We start from the raw sequence: 12,070 nt of genomic DNA on the forward strand, positions 1-12,070 counted from the left end.
GAATGATGACTAGGAGACATGTTATTTGATAATCTGAAAAATCATAAAAATGATTCTTGAAGCAAGAAAAAGCAGCAAAGAACAAAGCTTGCAGAAAAAAAAAGGGGGCGAAAAAAGAATAGAAAAAAAATAGAAAAAAAAAAAAAAGCAAGTAGAAAAAGCCAATAACCCTTAAAACCAAAAGGCAAGGGCAAATAAAAAGGATCCCAAGGCTTTGAGCATCAGTGGATAGGAGGGCCTAAAGGAATAAAATCCTGGTCTAAGCGGCTAAACCAAGCTGTCCCTAACCATGTGCTTGTGGCGTGTAGGTGTCAAGTGAAAACTTGAGACTGAGCGGTTAAAGTCAAGGTCCAAAGCAAAAACAAAGAGTGTGCTTAAGAACCCTGGACACCTCTAATTGGGGACTTTAGCAAAGCTGAGTCACAATCTGAAAAGGTTCACCCAATTATGTGTCTATGGCATTTATGTATCCGGTGGTAATACTGGAAAACAAAGTGCTTAGGGCCACGGCCAAGACTCATAAAGAAGCTGTGTTCAAGAATCATCATACTGAACTAGGAGAGTCAATAACACTATTCGAAATCTGAAGTCCCTATAGATGCCAATCATTCTGAACCTCAATGGATAAAGTGAGATGCCAAAACTATTCAAGAGGCAAAAAGCTATAAGTCCCGCTCATTTGATTGGAGCTATGTTTCATTGATAGTTTGGAATTTATAGTATATTCTCTTCTTTTTATCCTATTTGATTTCCAGTTGCTTGGGGACAAGCAACAATTTAAGTTTGGTGTTGTGATGAGCGGATAATTTATACGCTTTTTGACATTGTTTTTAGTATGTTTTTAGTAGGATCTAGTTACTTTTAGGGATGTTTTCATTAGTTTTTATGTTAAATTCACATTTCTGGACTTTACTATGAGTTTGTGTGTTTTTCTGTGATTTCAGGTATTTTCTGACTGAAATTGAGGGACTTGAGCAGAAATCAGATTCAGAGGTTGAAAAAGGACTGCTGATGCTGTTGGATTCTGACCTCCCTGCACTCAAAGTGGATTTTCTGGAGCTACAGAACTCGAAATGGCGCGCTTCCAATTGCGTTGGAAAGTAGACATCCAGGGCTTTCCAGCAATATATAATAGTCCATACTTTGGCTAAGAATTGACGACGTAAACTGGCGTTCAACGCCAGCCTTCTGCCCAAATCTGGCGTCCAGCGCCAGAAAAGGATCCAAAACCAGAGTTGAACGCCCAAACTGGCACAGGAACTGGCGTTCAACTCCACAAATGGCCTCTGCACGTGTAACACTCAAGCCCAAGCCCAAGCACACACCAAGTGGGCCCCGGAAGTGGATTTGTACATCAATTACTTACTCATGTAAACCCTAGTAGCTAGTTTATTATAAATAGGACCTCTTACTATTGTATGAGATATCTTTGGACGCCTGGTTCTTAGATCAGAGGGGCTGGCCTCTCGGCCATCCCTGGACCTTCCACTTATGTAATTTTAACGGTAGAGTTTCTACACTCCATAGATTAAGGTGTGGAGCTCTGCTGTTCCTCAAAGATTAATGCAAAGTACTACTGTTTTCTATTCAATTCTTCTTATTTCGCTTCTAAGATATCCATTCGCACCCAAGAACGTGATGAAGGTGATGATTATGTGTGACGCTCATCATCCTTCTCCCTTATGAACGCGTGCCTGACAAACACTTCTGTTCTACATGAAATAAGCTAGAATGAGTATCTCTTAGATCTCCTAACCAGAATCTTCGTGGCGTAAGCTAGAATGATGGCGGCATTCAAGAGAATCCGGAAGGTCTAAACCTTGTCTGTGGTATTCCGAGTAGGATTCAATGATTGAATGACTGTGACGAGCTCCTAACTCGCGATTGCAGGGCGTTAGTGACAGACGCAAAAGGATAGTAAATCCTATTCCAGCATGATCGAGAACCGACAGATGAATAGCCGTGCCGTGACAGGGTGCGTGAGCATATTATTCACTGAGAGGATAAGATGAAGCCATTGGCAAGGGTGATGCCTCCAGACGATTAGCCGTGCCGTGACAGGGCATTGGATCATTTTCCCGAGAGATGACCGAAAGTAGCCATTGACAGTGGTGATGTATCACATAAAGCCAGCCATGGAAAGGAGTAAGACTGATTGGATGAAGATAGCAGGAAAGCAGAGGTTCAGAGGAACGAAAAGCATCTCCATTCTCTTATCTGAAATTCTCACCAATGAATTACATAAGTATCTCTATCCCTATTCTATTATTAAATTTCGAAAACTCCATTATCACTTTATATCCGCCTGACTGAGATTTACAAGGTGACCATAGCTTGCTTCATACCAACAATCTCCGTGGGATTCGACCCTTACTCACGTAAGGTATTACTTGGACGACCCAGTGCACTTGCTGGTTAGTTGTATCGAAGTTGTGTCAACTATAAATTAAGATCAAAGCACCAAGCTTTGGAGCCATTACCCGGGATTGTTCGAGCCTGGACAACACAATTTCGTGCACCAGTGGCTTAGGCCCTATGTTGAAGCCAAAGCCTGGGACTTTGTGGTTGTTTGGAAATATGGGGATGACCCTACTAGCTTGTGGTTCTGCTCTTGTTTGTATATTTGTCATTCATTTTGTGCAATTAAGTTTAGTTTTTTGAGGTATTTATAATTCTCTGATTATACTTTGTTTTCTTTTTTTCCCCTGGGTTGTGTTGTGCAGGTTTATTAAGTGGTTGGGTTGTTGCTGTAGTGGGAGCTGTGGTGAAAGCATTGAGGATGCAAAGAAGCTCAAATCTCTTTTGTTTATGATTAGATATTGTTATGACTTACACTTTTATTATGTGATTTTAAAGTATTTTAGTTTATTTGACTTCTAAAATCTTTTTTTTATAGGTCACAAATATGTATGAATCTTATAGAATACGTTATAAATCAAATGTTCAATTAGTTTTCTTTAGTGATTTGATTCAAATAGTTGAAATATTAATTTATTGACACCAAAACTTAGTTGGAATATTAATTTCAAGGCAATATGAGAAAACTATTGTAAATAAAGAAATATATAATTAGAAAATACCGTTGTCAAAAGTTGCCAAAGATAATGGTTTTAAAACCGTGGTTTAAGGTAGTTACAAAATGGAAATGGTTTTAAAATTGTTGCAAAAAAAATAACACCAAAGACAACGCTTTTAAACCGTTGTCTTTGTGAATAACAAAATTACAACAATTTAAAACCGTTGCTTATCCAGTTATGATTTTAAACCGTTACATCATGCAAGAGAACAGTTCTAAACCGTTGCCTATCCAGTAACGGTTCTAAACCGTTCTTAAAATATTGATGTCAAAACCGTTGTCTATGCTAGTAACTATGGCAACGGTTTTTTTGGTTCTTGTTGCCTTAGGTAAAAAACCGTTGCCTATGAGCATTGGTAATGGCCGCATATACCACAGGTCAAAAACCGTTGCCAAAGCGTTGCCTAAAGTTTTAGCAACGGTTTTTCAATCTATGGCAACGGTTTTCGACCGTTGCGAAAACCCTTATTTGTTGTAGTGGTTCTAACTTATACCACGTAGATACTAATAACTCAGACTCAGTCCCCTGTATTAGATATCTAAGAGATACTCATTCAATCTAAGGTAGAACGGAAGTGGTTGTCAGGCACGTGTTCATAGGGAATGATGATGACTGTCACGATCACCACATTCATGTTGAAGTGCGAATGGATATCTTAGAAGTGGAATAAGTTGAATTGAATAGAAAACAGTAGTACTTTGCATTAAATCATGAGGAACAGCAGAGCTCCACACCTTAATCTATGGAGTGTAGAAACTCTACCGTTGAAAATACATAAGTAATGAAGGTCTAGGCATGGCCGAATGGCCAGCCCCCAAACGGAATCAATATGATCCAAAGGTGAACTAAAAATCATAAGATGTTCTAAATACAATAGTAAAAAGTCCTATTTATACTAAACTAGCTACTAGGGTTTACAGAAGTAAGTAATTGATGCATAAATCCACTTCCGGGGCCCACTTGGTGTGTGCTTGGGCTGAGCTTGAAGTTTACACGTGCAGAGGCTTCTTCTGGAGTTGAACGCCAAGTTGTAACGTGTTTTCGGCATTCAACTCTGGTTCGTGACGTGTTTCTGGCGTTTAACTCCAGATTGCAGTGTAGAACTGGCATTCAACGCCCAATTGTGTCATTTAAACTCGGCCAAAGTATGGATTATTATATATTGCTGGAAAGCCCTGGATGTCTACTTTTTCAACGCAATTGGAAGCGAGCCATTTTGATTTCTGTAGCTCCAGAAAATCCACTTTGAGTGCAAGGAGGTCAGAATCCAACAGCATCAGCAGTCCTTCTTCAACCTCTGAATCTGATTTTTGCTCAATTCCTTCAATTTCAGCCATAAAATACCTGAAATAACAGAAAAATACACAAACTCATAGTAAAGTCTAGAAATGTGAATTTAACATAAAAACTAATAAAAACATCCCTAAAAGTAGCTAGATCCTACTAAAAACATACTAAAAACAATGCCAAAAAGCGTATAAATTATCTGCTCATCAAGGAGCTCAAAAGAATCCTTGAAAAAACTGTTGGAAGCTCAAGAAAGGATTGGTCTAAGGAGCTAGATGATACATTATGGGCCTACAGGACAGCCTTCAAAACACCTATTGGGATGTCTCCATACGAATTGGTGTTTGGTAAGGATTCTCACCTACCAATTGATCTTGAACACAGAGCATTCTGGACTCTAAAAATGTTGAATTTTGATGATCAAGCTGCTGGAGAAAGGAGGCTATTGCAACTCAATGAGATGGAAGAATTCAGAAATCAAGCTTATGAGAATGCAAAAATTTACAAGGAAAACACAAAGAAATGGCATGATTAAAAGATAGCAAGGAGAGAGTTCATAGAAGGTCAGAAAGTGCTACTGTATAATTCAAGACTCAAGTTCTTCCCAGAAAAGCTTAAGTATCGATGGTCTGGACCCTTCACCATCCTCAAGGTGTTTCCCTATGGTCATGTAGAGCTTATGGAGGACAAAATACAAAGAACTTTCACTGTGAATGGCCATAGACTCAAGCATTACTTGGGAGACTCACTGGATGAGAAGAGAGTGAGCTACAACCTTAGCTAAAGAAGGAAGAGCGTCAAGCTAGTGACGATAAAGAAGTGCTAGTTGGGAGGCACCCCAACGCTTATATCCTTTTGATTTATTGCTTTCTTAGAAGTAGCTTAAAATTGTTAAGTTAGGTAGTTTAAGTCCCAGTTTAATATTTTTTGTTTCACTGCCTTCTAAAGGTAGATTGTAGGTGGTAGATTAGGAAATTTAAATATCAGTTTTGGTAGTTAGGAAATCTTCAATTTATTTTCTTTTTCTCTGAAAGTGCAAGTTGATGAATATATCTACTGATGATGAGTAATTGGGCTGAGAACTAGCTAAAAAGCTAAGTTTGGTGTGGCCACCAACCCATTTAATCTAGGCTTACAACCATTTGAATGAATTAAATTTTGAAAAGTAAGCCCGGATATTAAGTTTGGTGTGGCCACCACCATACGAAGATCACCTAGCAAGCCCAATACCATTCAAGCTGAAAGCATTTAATAAATTGGTGGGTGCATGAAAGTTGGTTTTAAATGTGTTCGGAAGGGCTTAGAAGTGAAGGAATGTGAAAGGATTAGAATTATTTCACCCTTATGAACACATTAAAAACCCAATGATAACCCAATTTATTAGATGCAATGGGATTAAGTTTGGTGTCCCAAGGGACACTCATCAGTTGCAATTTCATTGGCTCACACTATAAGGAATGTAAAAGGTTCTTTTTCCATTACTGATGGGGTTTCAGTTTTATTTTCAGGTGAAAGAATGGGACCCACATGATTGATAGCTCATAAAGCAAGAAGTCAAAGTGTACTTGCACTTTGGAACTCAACACATGCAGGAAGCCAAAAGGGATAATGATTGGCGCCTCTTCCCACGCTAGGCGCCACTCCCTAAATAAGAAAACATTGAAGTGCTTTCACTTCCCACCATCCAGACCACACTTCCCACCCCTATAAAAAGCCCCTCACTTTCCCACTTTCCTTCACACTTTGAACCCAAACCTCGTACACGAAAGAACCTCCACACTCTTCCCCTCCTATTTTCTTTACCTTTCTTTCCCTTTTCTTGATTGGGACAATCAAGTCCTAAGTTTGGTGTTGAAGCAAAACTGTGTTTTGCTTACTCTTTTGCAATATTCTCCAACTTTCTTTAACCCATCAAACACCCTTTCTCAACCCAATGGCACCACCAAGAGCCTCATCATCAAAGAAAAGAAAGACCAAGGAACCAACCTCAGGATCCACAAGCCACAATGAATACAAGTTCCTCTCTTCATTCAACCAAAACCAATTTTATGGTTGCGGTGAGTAAGAGGTAAATCATTCTGAAGGTTGGCTTCCAAGTGGGGAGAAACGGACACCCTGAGATCAACAGGAAAATCAACAACAGAGGATGGGCACTCTTGTGCAACCCACCAAGGAAAGTGGTAAAAAGCATGGTTAGAGAATTCTATGGCAATGCTGTACCTCAGCCAGGGCAACCCTATGGCTATCTTAGCTATGTGAGGGGGATGGCCATTGATTATAGCCCCTCTAACATAGATAGGATGCTAATGGTGAAGCAAACAAACTCCACTGGGAGCTATGAAGAGAGGATTAAGCAACAAGACCCAGGATTTGATGAAATCCTCAATGAGATTTGTGTGCTGAATGTGCAACGGATAAATGACAAGGATGGGAGACCCAACCAGTTGAGAATAAGGGATTTGATCCCCCAAGTTAGAGGGTGGCTGGATTTTGCAAGGAGATCTCTCAACCCAACATCCAACACCTCTGAGGTAACATTGAAGAGGACTGTGCTCATCTACAGCATCATGAAAGGTGAGAATGTGAATGTTGGGGAGATGATTGCCAACAACATTAATAGGGTGCTGAAAAGCATTAGGGATAGCAAAAAATTGATATTCTCCAGCATCATTCAAAGGCTGTGTGATAAAGCAGGGGTTGAGAAGATTATTGATGAAGTGCTAGTGGAACAAGAAAAGCCCAAAACTACTAAGAAGATGGCCAAAGTGGTAGCTGTCAACCCACTTGAGAGGAGAAGGGAGCATAGAGCTCATGTTCATGTCCCACAAGGGCAACCACAATAAGAAGAAGGGGCTGAAGAGCAACCACATTACCTAGCACTCCAACCACCACCATACCAACAATACCAACAATTTCCTGAAGGCTTTAACTGGGAGCAATTGTAAAGAGACATACACCAAATGAAAGGAGACATACACCACCAAAGAGAGGATGTCAATCAACTCAAAGATCAACAAAAACAATGGGACCAAGTAAATGAGAACATACAACAACTCCAAGGGAGTATGGAACAAATAAAGGAGCAGCAAGATCAGATCAATTGGGGAGAGATGCAAGGCAACCTAGGAATAATTCTGGAACAATAACATTGTCAAATGGGGAGCCTTGCTGAGTTTAGGCATCTTTATAAAGCAAGAACCATAGTAAGAGGGGAATATGACTGCTACGCACAAACAAAATTGAGCTACTTGTGCAATGCAGTAGCCAACATGAATCCCAATTATCCAACCTACATGCAAAAGATGGAAGAACTCAGTGCAAGGCAGGAAGAAATTGCATACCAGCACAAAGAAAATGTACAATCCTACATGAGAAGGCTGGAATTTTAGAAGCCCAAGTCCAAGGACACAAAGGCACAAGAGGGATCCTCCAAAAAGAAAGATGACTCTTCCCCCTCCAAGAAGAAAGACAAAGGAAAAGTGTCAATGAACTGAAGCTGCTCAAGGTTGTTATGTCCCATGGTTGACACTCTCAAATTTCTGAATTTCTGTTTAGTTTTCTTTATGTTTAAATTTCTGTTTAATAATAAGTTGCAATGTTAGGATAGTTTATGTTTAAAGCCTAGTTTTCTTATGCCTGAAGTCTTTTATGAATCCTTTGAATTACATGAAAGAAAATGTAATATTATTTCAAGTATCATCAACATCGATAAAAGAATAGTTGTTTCCATAAGAGTCATTGCGAGTTGTTACAAAAACAAGAGTAAAAGAGATTAAGACCAAGAGAGACCATTCAAAAACTAAGAGATAAGGAACTAAGTATAGAACCTTGAATGAACTGAAAAGAAAATGAGTCATGAAAAGCAACTAGGCTTAGAAGGTATGACAAGTAGAGGCTAAGGGGTGTCCTGTGAATATCCATAGAACTAAGAAGTAGTAAGCAATAAAGACCCAAGGCACTGCGCATCAACTACTAGGATGGAAAGAAACACTAAATAGCTCGAAAGAGTTAGAAATCCTAGTGGATGCTTGTGGTGAACATGTGTCAAGAAAAGAGACCTAGGCAAGTGAATTCTTAGGGCTGTTTCAACACTTAGTACCCTAAAGCCAACTAGTTTGGGAGTGCTAATTGAAAGCCTAACTAAAGCGTCGTCTTGAGACAAAACACTTAGAGTTGTGGTCAATGAAAAAGAAAAATTGAAAAGGAAAGAACAACCAAAAGAGAATGGAATAACTCTTACTGCTTCAAGGTGACAATCAATAAAAAGGGCCCCTGAAGCTTATACTTGGAAGAACCCTCAAGGATCTAGAAGTTCTTTATGACATTGAAACAAAAATATTCATGCATGTGTTAAATACTTAGCCCTATCCTTAGTAATGTTTGCATACATTCAAGGTCAAGTCTCAATTTATCTAAGAACTACTCACATTGATTTGCTTGGGACAAACAAAGCTTAAGTTTGGTGTTGTGATGACTTGCATCATTGATGAGCGGATATTTTATACGCTTTTTGGGGATAATTTAATATAGTTTTGAGTATGTTTTAGTTAGTTTTTAGTCTATTTTTATTAGTTTTTAGGAAAAATTCATATTTCTAGACTTTACTATGAGTTGTGTGTTTTTCTGTAATTTCAGGTATTTTTCTGGCTGAAATTGAAGGAGCTGAGCAAATTTCTGATTCAGGCTGAAAAAGGACTGCTGATGCTGTTGGATTCTGACCTCCCTGCACTCAAAGTGGATTTTCTGGAGCTACAGAACTCGAAATGGCGTGCTTCCAATTGCGTTGGAAAGTAGACATCCAGGGCTTTCCAGAAATATATAATAGTCCATACTTTGCACAAGAATAGACGACGTAAACTGGCATTCAACGCCAGTCCTCTGCCCAATTCTGGCGTCCAGCGCCAGAAAAGGATCAAAAACTGGAGTTGAACGCCCAAACTGGCACAAAAACTGGCGTTCAACTCCACAAATGGCCTCTGCACGTGAATTGCTTAAGTCTCAGCCCCAGCACACACCAAGTGGGCCCCAGCACACAGAAGTGGGCCCCAGAAGTGAATTTCTGCACCATCCATCATAGTTTATCCAATTTTTGTAAACCTAGGCTACTAGTTTAGTATTTAAACAACTTTTAGAGACTTATTTTGTATCTCATAACATTTCAGATCTAAACTTTGTATTCTCTGACGGCATGAGTCTCTAAACCCCATTGTTGGGGGCGAGGAGCTCTGCTGTGTCTCGATGAATTAATGCAAGTATTTCTGTTTTCCATTCAAACACGCTTGTTCCTATCTAAGATGTTCATTCGCGCTTAACTAGGATGAAGGTGATGATCTGTGACATTCATCACCTTCCTCAAACCACGAACGTGTGCCTAACAACCACCTCCGTTCTATATCCGATTGAATGAGTATCTCTTAGATTCCTTAATCAGAATCTCCGTGGTATAAGCTAGAACTGATGGCGGCATTCATGAGAATCCAGAAAGTCTAAACCTTGTCTGTGGTATTCCGAGTAGGATTCAAGGATTGAATGACTGTGACGAGCTTCAAACTCCTGAAGGCTGGGCGTTAGTGACAGACGCAAAAGGATAGTAAATCATATTCCAACCGGATCGAGAACCAACCGGTGGTTAGCCGTGCTGTGACAGAGCGCGTGAGCGTAGTTTTCACTGGAAGGATGGAAGGTAGCCATTGACAACGGTGATCCACCAACACACAGCTTGCCATAGGAGGATGTGCGTGCGTGAATCAGAAGACAGAGGAAAGCAGAGATTCAGAAGACAAAGCATCTCTAAAACTCCAACATATTCTCCATTACTGCACAACAAGTAACCTTTAATTTATGCTCTCTTGGTTATTCACAATTCAACTGATAAACATAATTGACTTCCTGACTAAGATTTACAAGATAACCATAGATTGCTTCAAACCAACAATCTCCGTGGGATTCGACCCTTACTCACGTGAGGTATTACTTGGACGACCCAGTGCACTTGCTGGTTAGTGGTACGCGTTGTGAAAAGTGTGATTCACAATTCGTGCACCAAGTTTTTGGCGCCGTTGCCGGGGATTGTTTGTGTTTGAACAACTGACGGATTATTTTGTTGCTTAGATTAGGAAAAAAATTCTCTTTTTTTGGTTTAGAGTCTTTTAGTATTTATCCCTTGTTAAAACACTTTAAATTTATAGCTCAGTTATTTAGAACGTGGTGTTTATGTTCATGGTAATTGGCTATCATATTTTTTTTAAAACCTTTTTCAAAAATAATTTTTCTATTAAATCCTATGCCAAACTTTAAGTTTGGTGTTTTCAAAAATAATCTTTCTTAAAATTTTTGAAAATTCCATAACTCATTTGGCTAGAGCGTTAATCTGTGTTCTTGGTAATTGGGTTAGAATCTTTTATACTCTTTTCAAAACCTTCTTTTTCATAAATAATATTTTCTCTATTAAATTGTGTGCCAAACTTTAAGTTTGGTGTTTTCTTGTTGAATTCCCTTTGATTTTCGAAAATTTTGGTGGTTTTCTAAAAATTTAAGTTTGGTGTTCTTTCTTCATGTTCTTGTGTTCTTGTGAGTCTTCAAAGTGTTCTTGAGTTTTCCTTGTGTCTTGATCTTAAAATTTTTAAGTTTGGTGTTCCTTGGTGTTTTCCCTCCAAAATTTTCAAAAACAAGGAGCATTAGATCTAAAAATTTTAAATCTTGTACTATCTTATTGTTTTTCTCTCTCCTCACTAAATTCAAAAATATCTTTTCAAAATATCTTTTCTAACTTCCTAACTTCTTATCTTTTCAAAATTTGTTTCAACTAACTAACTAACTTTTTGTTTGTTTCTTAACTTTTTCAAAACTACCTAACTAACTCTCTCTCTCTCTAATTTTCGAAAATATCTCCCCTATTTTTCAAAAATTTCTTTTTTTATTAACTAATTATTTTTATTTTTTTTTATAAAAAAAATTATTTAATTTCAAAATTCAAATTCTTTTTAGTTATTTTATTTTATTTAAGTATTCACTTCTTATAAAATAAAATAAATAAAAAGGTAAATCAGTCCAAGTTATATCCATATATCCATCATGGACATAAGTGGAGATGGACAGTCCAGGAGGACTTTGGGGTCATATGCTAACCCCGCTACTGCTTCATATGGAAGTAGTATCTGTATACCTTCCATTGGAGTTAGTAGCTTTGAGTTGAATCCTCAGCTCATTATCATGGTGCAGCAAAGTTGCCAGTATTCCGGTCTTCCACAGGAAGAACCTACAGAGTTTCTGGCACAGTTTCTACAGATTGCTGACACAGTACATGATAAAGAAATAAATCAGGATGTCTACAGACTATTACTGTTTCCATTTGTTGTGAAAGATCAAGCTAAGAGGTGGTTGAATAACCAACCTAAGGCCAGCATAAGGACATGGAAACAGCTGACAGAAAAATTCCTGAATCAATATTTCCCTCCAAAAAGGATGACACAGCTAAGGCTGGACATCCAAGGCTTTAAACAAGGAGATAATGAATCTCTTTATGATGCCTGGGAGAGATACAGAGAGATGCTACGAAAATGCCCCTCTGAAATGTTTTCAGAGTGGGTTCAGTTAGACATCTTCTACTATGGACTTGCAGAAGGAGCTCAGATATCTCTAGATTACTCAGCTGGTGGATCTATCCATATGAGAAAGACAATTGAAGAGGCTCAAGAGCTCATTGA

The sequence above is a fragment of the Arachis ipaensis genome, chromosome B8 (assembly GCF_059453495.1).
Source record: "Arachis ipaensis isolate K30076 ecotype BB chromosome B8, ASM5945349v1, whole genome shotgun sequence".
Lineage (NCBI taxonomy): Eukaryota > Viridiplantae > Streptophyta > Magnoliopsida > Fabales > Fabaceae > Arachis > Arachis ipaensis.